Genomic DNA, 16,251 nt, shown 5'->3' with positions numbered 1-16,251 from the left:
GCCCAGGCGGCCTCATCTGCTATGCTGAACAGGGGCCTTGGTGGGGGATGGAAAGATTGGAAGGGATAGACAAGGAAGAGCGAAGGAATCGACCGTGGCCTTAAGTTAGGTACCATCCCGGCATCGCTTATAGTCACCTCTTGCGATAGGCAGGGGATACCGTGGGTGCTGTTCTGCTGCACCCACCCACAGGAGGAAGGAAATGTAAGGCACTGATGATTTTTTGGCATTATATTCAAAAAGTTCAAGCCCAAAGGTATGTTTGGTTCTTATTATACTTGCATTTAATACAAGTGTAATAAATTAAATTTTAATGATATATTTTGTACCTGAAATTTTCTTTCTTTCTTAGTCCGTTTACCGTCCAGGGTTCGTTTCTCCCTCGGACCCAGCAAGGGATCCCACCTCTACTGCCACCTGAAATTATACAAAATACAATGAATTCTTCGCCTTCATACTCATAGGAAAGTAGGCTTTGAACAAAAGTAAACGAATTGCTGTATTCAAATGCATGCAAAGTACGCCTCTGTGGTGTAGTGGTTAGTGTGATTAGCTGCCACCCCCGGAGGCCCGGGTGCGATTCCCGGCTCTGCCACGAAATTCGAAAAGTGGTACGAGGGCTGGAACGGGGTCCACTCAGCCTCGGGAGGTCAACTGAGAAGAGGCGGGTTCGATTCCCACCTCAGTCATCCCGGAAGTGGTTTTCCGTGGTTTCCCACTTTTCCTCCAAGCAAATGCCGGGATGGTACCTAACTTACGGCCACGAACGCTTCCTTCACTCTTCCTTGTCTATCCCTTCCAATCTTCCCATCCACCACCAAGGCCCCTGTTCAGCATAGCAGATGAGGACGCCTGGGCGAGGTACTGGTCATCCTCCCCAGTTCTATCCCCCGACCCAGAGTCTGAAACTCCAGGACACTGCCCTTGAGGCGGTAGAGGTGGGATCCCTCGCTGAGTCCGAGGGAAAAGCCAACCCTGGAGGGTAAGCAGATTAAGAAGAAGAAATGTAAGCAAAAATGACAAAACAAATAAAAATAAACTGAAAATAGGCATAACCCATGATTATACTTGTAGTCCCAGTAACGCAACCTAATGTTTTGCTTTTGCTTATGTGAACTGTGCTGTCCGCGTGCACCAACACCGCTGCTCAACCTTCTCCCATGAACTTTGCTCTGGAATTCGTGTTGGATAAAGAGAGTTTGATGATATTTAAGACCGAATGATCTGAGGATATTTAAAAGTGTGGATCTATGGATACTATCATAAGCTTTTTTGAAATCTATTACTGAGATAAAGAGCTATTTATTTCTGCACTTGTAATATTCCATTATTAGTTTCAGGCTGATAATTTGGTCTGGGTAGCTTCTGTATGGGCGAAATCCTCCTTGGTATTCTCCAAATTGCGTTTCCAGAGTGTTTTGGATCCTTCAGAAATCATGCGAGAAAGAATTGTATATGTGCAGGATAACTTATTCATAAGTTAGACGTAACAGAACCCGGCCCCGCGGTGTAAGGGTAGCGTGCCTGCCTCTTACCCGGAAGACCCCTGTTCGATTCTCGGCCAGATCAGGGACTTTCACCTGGATCTGAGGGCTGGTTCTAGGTCCACTCAACCTATGTGATTCGAGTTGAAGGGCTATCTGCAGGTGAGGTAACGGCCACGGTCTAGAAAACCAAGAAATACGGTCGAGAGTTTCATCGTGCCGACCACACGACACCTCGTAATCAGCAGACCTTCGGACTGAGCAGCGGTCGATTGGTAGGCCGTGGCCCTTCGGGGATTTTGAACCATGGGGTTTGGTTTTGGTTCAAAAGTAACAGGCATGAAAGTAGCGAGAATGAGCGCTTGTAAATCCAGGTAGAACAATGGCAGGATGGTAATCGGAATAAAGATATAATGGCCAAGTTAGGAGCGAACTCGATGGATGAAGTGGCACCCACAAATCTACTCCCGTGGTGGCGTCATTTGAGGTGAATGGAAATGGATGGGTTAGTAAGAAGAATAATGGTCTCGATCATGGAGGGCAAGAGGAGCACAGGAAGACCTAGACGACGACGGTTGGATTCAGTTTCCGATTATTTATATATAAGGGGTGTGAAACTACTGTAAACGAGACCAGAAAGTTAGTTAGAAGTAGAGGATTGTGAAGGTGTTTAGTAAACTCACAGGGGTTTGCAGACTGACCGCTTAAAGTAATATCAGTCTATAATGAAGATGTATATGATGTAATATTTTATTCTTTTCAAAAGTAATTCGTAGAATAAATTATTTCAGTTTACTTTTAAACGTATTTCCATTTAGTTTGGTAAGAGAGAATGGTTGTCAAGTCGTGCATACTCTCAAAATTACAATCACCACCACCACCACCACCACCTGAATAAGTTTTCTATCTGAGACTACAGACTCAGTTTTAGATCCACTGGTAAAATACGTTCATTTTTTTTGCTAATTGCTTTATGTCGCACCGACACAGATAGGTCTTATGGCGACGATGGGACAGGAAAGGGCTAGGACTGGGAAGGAACCGGCCGTGGCCTAATCAGCCCCAGCATTTTCTTGGTGTGAAAATGGGAAGCCACGGAAAACCATCTTCAGGGCTGCCGACAGTGGGGTTCGAACCTACTATCTCCCGAATACTGGATACTGGCCGCACTTAAGCGACTGCAGCTATCGAGCTCAGTCAGTTTATTCATAGGTTGATAATTAAACATATTCACACAAACTACTATGTTTTCGTTCGCAACAATACTAAGTACCGGTATCACCGTCGATTTCAAGGATGAAGAAAAACTAAGTAATTTACCACATATACCTTCCATTTTTCTGCGGGTAACTTACTGGATAAACAAGTAACAAAATTATCAAAATTGATAATATTGGAAAACAAAATGTTGTTAACATCGTCTTCATGTCTTTACATAGTCTTCTCAGAGTGTCACTACCGAGCTCGATAGCTGCAGTCGCTTAAGTGCGGCCAGTATCCAGTAATCGGGAGATAGTGGGTTCGAGCCCCACTGTCGGCAGCCCTGAAGATGGTTTTCCGTGGTTTCCCATTTTCACACCAGGCAAATGCCGGAGCTGTACCTTAATTAAGGCCACGACCGCTTCCTTCCACTTCCTAGGCCTTTCCTATTCCATCGTTGCCATAAGAGATATCTGTGTCGGTGCGACGTAAAGCAAATAGCAGAGTGTCAGAATCAACCCGACTGCTGCTTACTTAAGAAGATAAATTCGGAAGGTTAAACTGCAAATTCGATCAGTTATGGAAAACACAACTGCTTAGAACGTATATTGCCTGATGAATCTACATAATATTTAGAACGTATTATTTTTTAGCAGAGCCTCCGTGGCTCAGGCGGCAGTGCGCCGGCCTCTCACCGCTGGGTTCCGTGGTTCAAATCCCCGGTCACTCCATGTGAGATTTGTGCTGTACAAAGCGGAGGTGGGACAGGTTTTTCTCCGGGCACTCCGGTTTTACCTGTCATATTTCATTTCAGCAACACTCTTCAATATCATTTCATTCCATCTGTCATTTATCAATCATTACCCCAGAGGAGTGCGACAGGCTTCGGCAACCGGCACAATTCCTATCCTCGCCGCTAGGTAGGGGCTTCATTCATTCCATTCCTGACCCGGTCGAATGACTGGAAACAGGCTGTGTATTTTCATTTCATTATTTTTGAAGGATCAAAATGTTTAGAACAGACACATGAGAACGGACTAGGAGACCACACTTAACTGTGGATAGCTCGCAGCCATGCAGTATGAAGGCATTTATCCTTCGGGAATAGAAATTTACTCCTTAGTCACTCAGTTCTCAAATTGTTATCATCGTTGGTTTTACAACCAGGTATAAAACAACGTCTTGGCATCTAAAATGGAAATATCCATGTATTTATTCATTATCTAAGTGTCTCAATTGTTTTCTTTTGTAGTAAATGTTGTTATACCTATTCCCAAGAAAGCCGGTCCTGACAGGTGTGAAAACTACCCCACCATTAGTTTAGTATCTCATGCCTGCAAAATTTTAACTCGTATTATTTACAGAAGAATGGAAAAACAAGTTGAAGCTGAGTTGGGAGAAGATCAATTTGGCTTCAGAACAAATGTAGGAACACGCGAAGCAATCCTGACTTTACGTCTGATCTTAGAGGTTCGAATCAAGAAGGACAAGCCCACGTACATGGCATTCGTAGATCTAGAAAAGGCATTCGATAATGTTGATTGGACCAAGCTATTTATGATTCTGAAGATGATAGGGATCTGATACCGAGAACGAAGAATTATCTACAATCTGTATAAAAATCAGTCTGCAGTGATAAGAATCGAGGGCTTTGAAAAAGAAGCAGCAATCCAGAAAGGAGTGAGGCAAGGCTGCAGTTTGTCCCCTCTCCTTTTCAATGTTTACATAGAACAGGCAGTAAAGGAAATGAAAGAGAAATTTGGAGATGGAATCACAGTCCAAGGAGAGGAAATCAAAATCTTGAGATTTGCCGATGATATTGTTATTTTATCTGAGACTGCAGAATATCTCGAGAAGTTGCTGAATGGTATGGATGAAGTCTTGGGTAAGGAGTACAAGATGAACATAAATAAGTCCAAAACAAAAGTAATGGAGTGCAGTCGAACGAAGGCAGGTGATGCAGGAAATATAAGATTAGGAAATGCAAACTTAAAGGAAGTAGATGAATGTTGTTACTTGGTTAGTAAAATAACTAACGATGGCAGAAGTAAGGAGGACATAAAATGCAGACTAGCACAAGCAAGGAAGAGCTTTCTTAAGAAAAGAAATTTGCTCATTTCAAACATTGATATCGGAATTAGAAAGATGCTTTTGAAGACTTTCGTGTGGAGCGTGGTATTGCATGGAAGTGAAACATGGACGATAACTAGCTCAGAAAGAAAGAGAATAGAAGCTTTTGAAATGTGGTGTTACAGAAGAATGCTGAAGGTGAGATGGATAGATCGAATCACGAATGAAGAGATACTGAATCGAATTGGTGAGAGGAGATCGATTTGGCTAAATTTGACGAGAAGAAGAGATAGAATGATAGGACACATCTTAAGACACCCAGGACTTGTTCAGTTGGTTTTCGAAGGAAGTGTAGGTGGTAAGAACGGTAGGGGTAGACCAAGGTATGAATATGACAAGCAGATTAGAGCAGATGTAGGATGCAATAGTTACGTAGAAATGAAAAGGTTAGCACAGGATAGGGTGGCATGGAGAGCTGCATCAAACCAGTCTATGCACTGATGACTCAAACAACAAATAGCCAAATAATGACAGAAGGGCGTACAATGATCTTGATCATCCAATTGCCAACACCAACAGTGATGATGATGATGATGATGATGATGATAATGTTGCTTGTTGTTTAAAGGGACCTAACATCTAGGTCATCAGCCCCTAATGGTACCCAGTGTAATGACAAATTAAAAATTAAAAATCATCCACTGACCAAATTTAAAAATATCATGAAGAATGAATGGATGGATATGAATTTAAAACAATCATTGGTCCGACCAAAAAACTACCATAAAATAGTATTACTGACCAAGGAACCACTTCTAAAGCACAATCCTGAATCGAGGATGCTTGTTGTCCAAAGGAGTCCAAAATGCAGGTCAACGGCCCCTCATAATGCTACTTATCGCTAGTAAAGTAGAACCGTGGTATTTCTCATGTTGCTGTACTAATCAAAAGTAGCGTAGACTCACGGTGCTCCACACATTATGGTACTACTCACAAGTATTGTACGTCGCACAGGTAACGCCGACCTACGGTGTTTCTCACATAATGGCGCCACTCATTGGCAACGCAAACCAATGGTGTTCCTCACATACGTGTACTATTCACGGACGCCGGTTTTCCCGTGGTGTTCCTCATATGGTGGGTGCTAATCACAGGCAACGCAGACCTACGGTGCCCTCATATAGTGGTACTAATCACAGGCAACGCCCAGACCCGTGGTGTTTCTCACAGTGGTACTAATCACAGGTACTGGAAACCCACAGTGAACCCCTCTCTGTTGCTACTCATCACAAACATCTGGTGTACCTAATATAGTGGTACTACTCGCAAGTAAAGGCGACCTATGGTGTTCCCGCGAGATGGTACTAATCAAAAGTAGTTTCGTGGTTCTAATGCAATCATCCCTTGGTCGCCCCTTTCAGTCGCCTCTCACGACAGGCAGGGGATACCGTGGGTGTATTTTTCGTTTGCATCCCCACCCACAGGGGGTAGACAGAGAGAAAAAAGAAAATGGAAGGGGTCTGTCACTTCTAAAAATGAAGTAACAGACGAAGAAAGGCAAGGGCCACGAAGGGCGTGAAAATGAAAGACTCCCTAGGCCTCGAATACTCTAATACCTTCGGGGTCGGAAAAGAACAAGAGTTGACCAAGGGAGGTCGGACAGGATAGACGAAAGTGAGGATCCTGGCACAAGTAAGTGGAAGCAATGCCAGGACTCAGCTAACGGCCCCTTGGTCTCCAACCCACTCTCCCAAGTTGAGAACCCCTTAGGCCCCTTTAAGTCGCCTCTTACGACAGGCAGGGGATACCGTGGGTGTGTTCTTCACCGGCGTCCCCCACTCACAGGGGGTTACACCAACAATAGCCTAAATGTAGGCCTATTTCAAGATTATGGTTATGTATTTGATGTATTCTTATATAAAGCAATAATATGGTTCATGCAATACTTGTTAAGAATTCGTTAACAATAACCTATTATATCGGGGACAGTATATAACTGCTAAAGAATCTTTAAATAAATCCCTTTACACAGTTTCACGCCTGGTCTGAAAACAAAACGACAAGAATGAGGGAATTAAAATCTGTGTATGCTGTAAAGTCCGCCTCTGTGGTGTAGTGGTTAGCGTGATTAGCTGCCACCCCCGGAGGTCCGGGTTCGATTCCCGGCTCTGCCACGAAATTTGAAAAGTGGTACGAGGGCTGGAACGGGGTCCACTCAGCCTCGGGAGGTCAACTGAGTAGAGGTGGGTTCGATTCCCACCTCAGCCATCCTGGAAGTGGTTTTCCGTGGTTTCCCACTTCTCCTCCAGGCGAATGCCGGGATGGTACCTAACTTAAGGCCACGGCCGCTTCCTTCCCTCTTCCTTGCCTCTGTTCGGCATAGCAGGTGAGGCCGCTTGGGCGAGGTACTGGTCATTCTCCCCAGTTTAATCCCACGACCAAGAGTCTGAAGCTCTTGGACACTGCCCTTGAGGCGGTAGAGGTGGGATCCCTCGCTGAGTCCGAGGGAAAGACAAAACCTGGAGGGTAAACAGATGATGATGATGATGATGTATGCTGTAAAAGAAATACAAATTTATCATTTAATAAACACAAAATACATTTTACCTTGTCATAATGCAGTTTTTCTTGTAGGAATAATTAAGCACAAAAGTCAAATACCATCATTCAGTTAGCTAGCCTATGTATTGGGCCTATACGATACACAAACGGTTCGCGCCTACGTGGTAGGATCACTACTTCATTGCCAAATGTACAGTAGTTATTTCACGGCTAGGTAAATAGAGAGGCTGTGGAACTACGTGACCAAGTAAATCATATAATACTCAATACTTAAGACTTTACTACACAGCTCAGTTGTTGTGAAATATTATCGAGTATATTGTAGGACGGGAAGAATTTTAAGAGGTTTGCTCCGTAAGTTTCTAGAAAGAATTTTTTTAAATATAAAATGTTAAAATCTGTATTTGTGTACAGTTTTCTTTTTTGTACAGCACATTGCATACAATTTGTACAGTTGATACAATCCAGAAGCTAGTAATAAATATCACCTATAACGTTTACTTACATCATTGTAATTTTCACCTCATTTTCTTCGAGTTTTTCTGTAAAATAGCTGTTATATTTACAAAATGTTCATAATGGTTTGATATAGTTGAATAATAATAATAATAATAATAATAATAATAATAATAATAATAATAATAATAATAATAATAATAATAATAATAATAATAATAATAATAATAATAATAATTTGATCGCAGTTACTGCGTGCAGGTATATTTTCATTTGCCGCTATTTAGACTGCCTGCATGTCCGTTTAGACGGTCCATTTTACTCTAGCAGATGGCAGAGAAACGTATCTGTGTTGGGTGATCTATGACTTAAATTTTGAAGTAAAAGTTATTATTATTCCAGAGATGACATTTTATGTATGCAAAGGTTTGATCATAATTTTTAGATAATCTGAAACACTTCCATAAATTTCGATTGGTTACTTTTAAGAAGTATTGGTTTCAATTATGAACACAGAATGCGTTCCAAAGTAAGTTACTTAGAACTCTCCTAGAAATGTGTTCTTCTGTATGACTGAGATTTAAAATGTGTTACTCTTTATTGATTCCTGCCTTTTCTTCTTCCAGCCCAAAAGACACATGGAATATGTAGTTGTTTTCTATTTTAGGATATTCAGCATAACAGTAACTAATGTATTTAAGATAGTTAAGGAAGTATTTGAACATAAGTATTTTCTTCTTTGTATTTTATCACCAGAAATAGTAAATCCTAAGCTTATCCACTGTGGCGATTGGTGTGATGGAGTTAAAACTGAAGGTAAGATGTAGTCTTTCCAAACATTTTATTAAGGAAAGACTTCATATAATTGCCATTGCGAAATTTTATCCAAAAGATGTGGCATTGAGTAACAGTACAATTTTCTTTTTTTAACCTGTTTGATGAAAAGTTTTTTAACTTTTCACCATTTCGAATATTTGAATGTAAATAGAAATTGAATTATCAGTAATTTAATATTATACCAGTATTTCCATTTCTTTCTCATGTGAACAGAAACGGTTAGGTCTAAGTACATCGTTATACTGAACCGTTGTATCAATGTATCCAGCTACTTCTTGTCTGCCGAACATCCCCAGTTATTTAGACACAAGTTACGTACAAAACTAAACGTTCGTCAGACTGATGATATCCCGATGGACATGGTTCTCTTAATTTATCAGTTACTCTTTTGTGTGTCTCCTAGGGTGAGTGGTCAACGTAGTAGGCTTCGTTTCAGAGAATCTTGGGTTCTATTCGCGGCCGGGTGTGGGATTTTAATACTAAATAGTTATATCCCTCGGCTCGGTTGTTTGTGCTATCCTCAACACCCTCCAATTCATACACCAAGTACAACATTATCCTCCGCCACAATAACGTACACGGCAAGTGCCACCCACCCTCGTCGGAGGGTCCACCGTAAAAGGGCTGCACCAGTCTAGCAATAGCACATGAATTATTATTATTATTATTATTATTATTATTATTATTATTATTATTATTATTATTCGTCGTGCTGACCACACAACCCCTCGTAATATGCAGGCCTTCGAGCTGAACAGCGGTCGCTTGGTAGGCCAAGGCCCTTCAGGGCTGTAGTGCCATAGGGTTAGTTATTGCGTCATTGCCATTAAGATAGTGGCTAAACTTGAATGTTACATGATTATTCAATTTCGTCTTTTTTTTTTTTTTCCTTTACTCTTCCCAAAATCTCTTCATTCTTTGACTGTGTTCTTGTATCCTTCGTTAAGTCCATACTTTCCCTGTTTTCTTACTCTCTTTTACTTCAAAATATGCATTCATAATTTTATTTTGGAATATGTTTCTTTCATTTATCATTGCGTTGTCGATACCTGCTTGTTGTAGATCTTCTATTTCTTTCAGCCAATTGTTTTTCTTTATGGAGCTATTAGCTACATCAAAAGTCCTCTTTGTGAGTCTGCTGCTGTCCATTCTATGTAGGTGCCCATTAAACATTAGTCGGCGTTTTCTGATCATGTTTGTGAGTCTGTCTGTGCATTCTTATAGTTCTTAAGATGGCCCCTTCATCCATATACCATCCCTGTGTATTGCTCCAGAATTCTTTCTGAGGGTTTTAACGTTCTATTTTGTCTGTCTGTGTGATACCTGGTTTTCCAATTGCGGTTGCTTCTGAAGCATAAAGGACTTCTGGTAAACCAACTGTATTGTAGTGCTTGAGTTTGGCCTGTTTTGATACGTAGATGGATCAAAAGGTTGGTTGCACTAACGCGCCGCAGCAGCGCGCTGTGTGTCTCAAACGTGGGCACAGCGGAGAAAGGGACAGACACTGTCCACACGTCTGTTAGGCATGTCGCTGTGGTGTCTCGTCTAGTATTGTGGGAATAGCGTCCAAATGCAATGGCGCTTCAACTGGACGTTCACTCCAAATGTAAGGTGCGTGCCACAATCCGATTCCTATGGGCCAAAAGGAAGAATAGCACGGACATTCATCGTGAAATTAGTGCTGTGTATGGGGAGTGAGCCATTTTCCGGCAAGGTATCGTAAAGTGGTGTCAGCAATTCGAAGCCGGACGCACGGATATCACGGACACTATCGCAAAGGCAGGCCCGCAACGTCCAGGGCCCGTGCAAAGGTCAACAGTGTGAATACGATCATTAGACAGAACCGGCGCATTAAACTGAGAGAAATCACGACGCACCTGAACATGTCGTATGGCAGTGTGTTCGCCATTGTTCACGAGGAACTTGGATATCGTAAGCTGTGTCAAAGATGGGTCCCACGTCTTCTCACCGATGAGCACAAGCGACAACGTTTCCAATCCTCCCTGGTATTTTTGCAACGTTATGCCGCAGACGGCAACAGGTTTCTGTGGTGAATCGTCACAGGCGACGAAACGTGGGTCCACCACTTCACCCCCAAAACGAAGGGAACATCAGTGGAATGGGTTTACCCCTCATCACCACAACGAAAGAAGAACAAGGTTCAACCTTCAGCCGGTAAGGTTATAGCGATAGTGTTCTCTGACATGGAGGGTTGTCTGCACGTGGAATTCATGCCGAAAGGAACGACGATCAACGCGGCGTCGTATTGTCAAACGTTGCACCGGTTGCGTAAAGCGATTAAAGAGAAGCGCTGGGGGAAATCGAGCGCCGGTGTGATTTTGTTGCACGATAACACAACACTTCACAAGACCCGCCAAACGAGAGAACTGCTGCAGCGTTTCAAGTGGGAGGTCTGGCAACATCCACCCTAAAGTCCCGACCTAGCGCCATGTGACTTTCATCTGTTCGGTAAGCTCAAAACGGAGCTCGGTGGTCGACGTTTCCAGACTGATGAGGAGGTGAAGGTCGCTGTGCCCGAGTGGTTGCAAAACGCTGGAGGAAATTTCTATGCATCCGGTATCGACAAGTTGGTTGTGCGTTCGCAGAAATGTTTGGAGTCTCTTGGAAACTATGTAGAAAAGTGACGTTACCGTGTAAGTCGTTATAGTCGTGTTGCTGTTGTATAGGTGGTGTAATAAATGGCCATAACTGGGTGGTGTAATAAATGGCCATAACTGGGAAGTGCAACATATTTTCTGATCTGCCCTCGTATATGTTTCTTTTATTGTAGTGTGTCCATGTGAGTTTGTACGCTTTCTGAAGTTTGTCTGTTCTGTCTGTGTTGAATACCTTATTTGATCCTCCTATTTCTATAAATACCTCTGGATACTTGAATTTTTCTGCTCTTGTGATCTTTCCACCTTGTTTCTTTCCATGTACAGTGTTTTCTCATAGGATATCTGTAGACCTGTTCTGATAGACATTTCTTGTAAGTATTCCAGTGCTTCTTGTGCTTCTAGTCTATTGTTACTAAGTATTAGCAGGTCATTTGCAAATGCCAAGCATTTTATAATTGTTCTGTTCTTCCCAATTGAATTTATTTTATTTTTCCTTCCCATAGTTTGATAATTTCGTCCAAGATCAAGTTGAATAAAAGCTGTGAGAGCCCATCTCCTTGTCTGACCCCTGTACGTTCCTCGAATGATTCTGAGAAATCACCCATAAATTTTATTTCGGATCTGGTGTCGGTGCTTCTTGTATGAGTGCCGTAGTTTTTCTGACTACTCCATATTCTTCCAGAATGTCAAAGGGAGCCTGAAAGTTCACGAATGTGACTGCAGTGTTGTTCGTCTGTCTGATCTTCAAGATTGTTCGCAGGTTCCAGATTTGTTCAATACATGATCTTCCTTTTCTGCATCCTGCTTGACATTCACCTATCGTAGTATCAATATGTTGTTCTAGTCTGTTAAGTAATGCCTTGGAGAGAATTTTGTATTCTTCTTCTTATTATTATTTTCACCAGATTTCAACCTCTAGTGCGAATTTTTTGTCTTCTATCATTGTTATCCTTATCACGTCCTCCTTACACGACCTTATTTTGAATCTATCCTTAACCAGTACTCGTACTCCCACATAGTATTTCAATCCAGTTATTGAATTAATGTTTTCTGTATAAGTATTTTAAGGTTTTGACAGCGTCTTTCCTTATAGGCTATTAGATAAACAAGTGTTTTAATTTTACGACCTAACATCGTACGAAGAAAGATGATGGTAGTGATGATGACAAACATCATTCGCTGGATAAAAAGTAACGGCAAATGTTTTATTCCCCGTGAAAATGTTTGCACATGCGTTCTGTTGATCCAGAGATTATTTAAACTATTTTGACGTACCAAAATTTATTCTGGCCTTTTTTCTGGAACATCAAATTTACCTCTCAACCTTCATATTTGTTGTTTCATGTTTCTACAATTATTTTTTCTATTCGTGGAGATGAAACCATTAAACATTTGTTTGGATTAGTTTGCAAACAAATCATACCAAATCATACTGCTTCTCCTCTTTTTCAAATACATGTGATACTCTGTTGAAGGTTTCCATTTCCTTCAGATATCGTTATTCCTCTGCGTGTGTACTTGAAAATAAAACAATATAATCTAACTGAACTTTTTTGTATCATTTTGTTTACACCTGACATCTGTTTTGGAAGAGTCTTTGAGGTTGGTAAAATCAAAATATTTTACTCCAGTCTATTATAAAGGAAAGAAACATTGGAACAATACATTCTTATTAGATGGAAGCTGCATCCCAAAAAGTCAAATTTGAAGAAAGGAATATGTATGCAGAAGATATCGACAGAACTTATAATAATATGACTACATTACTATATATATTTAGTAGAACTATAGACCACCAAAGTATGAAATATCGTTATAGGTTGTGGAGGGGAAATTCATGGAAGTCGAAAATACGGATGGTACGTGTAGAATGAAAAAAAGGAACGAGATATCATCGAAGATAAATTACTTGGATTAGTCAAAGAATTAGTCAACTAAATATGGCTATTTAAACGTTTATCTAGATTTGTCTGTATGTATTCGTATATCTTACATTTTTGGTTTTGATAAATACCTGATTTATAATTAGTCATATACAGTTACATTTGGCTACGAAACTATGTGCTTTATATATATTAGCTGACGTGCCAATGCTTCGCTTCGTAATTCTACATTGTATACAGTATTGTATATGATGTAGTCTACAAGTTGTAAGATTTACACATAGTGCATGGCTCTTTGTTACAACCTCATATTCCGGGATGATACATAGCCTGTGTTACCCGGAATTATACCGGTTTTCAAATGGTGAAAGAAATTTCAACATAGGTCTGGCAGGTTCTGTGATTACCCGTTATATAAACCATACTCACAATATACCTTTATGTATTAGGATAGATATACAGGATGCAAAAAAGTTCGTATACCCCTATATTATATTAAACTCAAATTGACCGAGCTCGATAGCTGCAGTCGCTTAAGTGCGGCCAGTATCCAGTATTCGGGAGATAGTAGGTTCGAACCCCACTGTCGGCAGCCCTGAAGATGGTTTTCCGTGGTTTCCCATTTTCACACCAGGCAAATGCTGGGGCTGTACCTTAATTAAGGCCACGGCCGCTTCCTTCCCACTCCTAGCCCTTCCCTGTCCCATCGTCGCCATAAGACCTATCTGTGTCGGTGCGACGTAAAGCAACTAGCAAAAAAAAAAAAAAAAAAAAAAAAAACTCAAATTGACATGATATAAAAGTGCATATACTCATGATTTACAACCTGTGACAATAAAGTTCGGTGAGTAGCCCTGTACTATCAACGTAGATGAACAATGCACGATAGTGACCTTACTGTCCTTCTAAATAGTTCCCTCCCATAACTATGCACTGCTGAGATCGGTGATACATGTCCTGAAAACTTTGCAAGAAGGCTTCCTTTGGGATGGTGTTCAAAAGCCTCATCACGTTTCGTTGGATGTCAGGAATATCGTCAAATCTCTTTCCTTTCAAAGCGAGTTTGATGCGTGACTTTTCGGCTCTGACCTTTTTCCGACGAGGGGATCCCGGAGAACGCCATTCCATGCTTTGCCATTTCGTTTCAGGGCCGTACATGAGACACCAGATTTTATCCTCAGTGACAATACAGTTCAAGAAATTTGGTTTCGCATCCGCCGTTTTGACAAAATCCTGTGAAGCCTCTAAACATGCCTGCTTCTGATCGTCATTCAAGTGATGTGGCACAAGCCAAGAACACGTTTTCCTCTTCCCTAATCCCTGGGTAACGATTTGTCGCACGGATTCACGGTTAATCTGCAGTTCATCCGCTATCATGCGCACAGTTAATCGCCGATCGTTCGTGATTAATGTCCTCACCTTCTCCGTGTTTTCGTCACTGACGGCGGACACCGGCCTTCCGCTACAGGGGTTATCAGAAACACTTTCCCGGCCTCCTCGAAAACGGGTGAACCACTCGTACACACACTTCAAGGACAGTGCTTGATCTTCATAAATACGTACCAGCATCTCAAGTATTTCTTTCGGTGTCTTGCCAAGCTTAAAACAGAACTGTACATTGATCTATTGGTCGTTCATGTTCCTGTTCGCAGTTCAGAACCAACGCACTAAACACGCACTGTGTCAACCAGGTCGTACACGGTACACACACGATGCTCAACTGAACAACGTGGGGTGGTCAAAACCTGCTGCTACGCAGGTGCAGCGTTGTGTGTCGCCCGTGTTGCCGTATCGACCGTTCCGACTTCATTCATCGAAATTTATTGTCACAGGTTGTATTTATTTCTACTTACATCTTGCATTTTAGGAATCTAAAACATCCGTATGTGTCCCTCCATGGTTTCTGCACAGCCGAATACGCCGCCATATTCTGACGCTCGTATTAAGCAACATCCTTGGGGTCAATGTCTGGAAAGCTTCGCGCACCTCATTTTCAGGTCATTAATTCCAACATACCGCTGCTTCCTCACCTGTTCCATGATGTAACCTCAGAGTGCGTTGTTGGGTGTTGTTAGATCTGGGCTCCTTGGTGGCCATGGAAGTGGAGCTGGATCATTGTCCGATCCTCGCCCGATCCAGCGATTTAGAAAGACTACGTTCAGGCGTTGTCGAACAGTCACTGCGAAGTGAGCCAGTGCCCCATCGTTTTGAAAACCAAACAACGTCTAAGATTCCCGCATTTTGCAGCTGAGGGATGAACCAGTCATTACTTATCTAGAGGTAATTGTTCTGATTAATAGAACGATAAAAAAATATGGGCCAAACATATGCTATGCGTTACGTCTCTCCAAATCATCATCTGATAATTCATTGACACTCAATGGACACCAACACCTCAGTTTCAGATCCGCTTTGATGTGTTTCCTCATGGTTGATTCCGGTATCCCCAACTCACGCACGTTTCCGTATGGATTTGACCGGAAATTGTTCGATAGATTTTTCCACGTCGGCATGAAGTTCAAATCTGGTGGATGGTCTTCCACTTCTCAGTGCGTCGCGAACACTGCCCATTAAAAAGGCTTTCTTTTCCCACGCTAACAACGCCTTCTTTGTCGGCAGTGCTTTCACAAACCGCACAACGAAACCGTCCGTCACATTTTTAATTTATGGTATTTATATCATTTTAAAAGGAGCACCTTGAGGCCTTTTGCCATGACCAATCTTACCATAGAGAAAGTTGTTTAGGCAGTCTGTTATCATTCATAGGCTGGATGTGACCGACCCATCTAAGCCGATGAGTGATAATGAAGGCTTCTATATTGTTCATATGCGCCTTATCAAGAACTGCCACACTGCTTACGTAGTCATCCCATTTGATGTTCATGATGGATGTAAGTTATGTAAGTTTCTGCTGATGGAAGCGTTTCAGTTTCTTTAGGTCACAACGATAAAGTGTTCAGGTTTCACGTCCATACAGCAATGTTGTTATGACTACAGCTTGGTATACTATTAGTTTGTTATATATTTTGAGATATTTATTCAAGGAAACTCTGTGGGAGAGGCGGCCGTAGGCTGCATGAGCAGAGCGTATTCTATTTTCCACATCCTTTTCTGAGTTGCAGCGTATAGTTAGAATACTAC

General features: G+C 41.7%; 1 protein-coding gene across 1 annotated transcript in view; it reads left to right on the top strand.

Moving 5' to 3' along the window:
- The window catches only part of nAChRalpha2 (nicotinic acetylcholine receptor alpha2), a 687,424-nt gene that overhangs the window by 410,198 nt on the left and 260,975 nt on the right, over positions 1–16,251 (top strand). The window lies entirely within an intron of this gene.

The sequence above is a fragment of the Anabrus simplex genome, chromosome 1, assembly GCF_040414725.1.
Source record: "Anabrus simplex isolate iqAnaSimp1 chromosome 1, ASM4041472v1, whole genome shotgun sequence".
Taxonomy (NCBI): domain Eukaryota; kingdom Metazoa; phylum Arthropoda; class Insecta; order Orthoptera; family Tettigoniidae; genus Anabrus; species Anabrus simplex.
The sequence above is the reverse complement of the archived record's forward strand: the minus strand, read 5'-3'. Positions and strand labels throughout refer to the sequence as shown.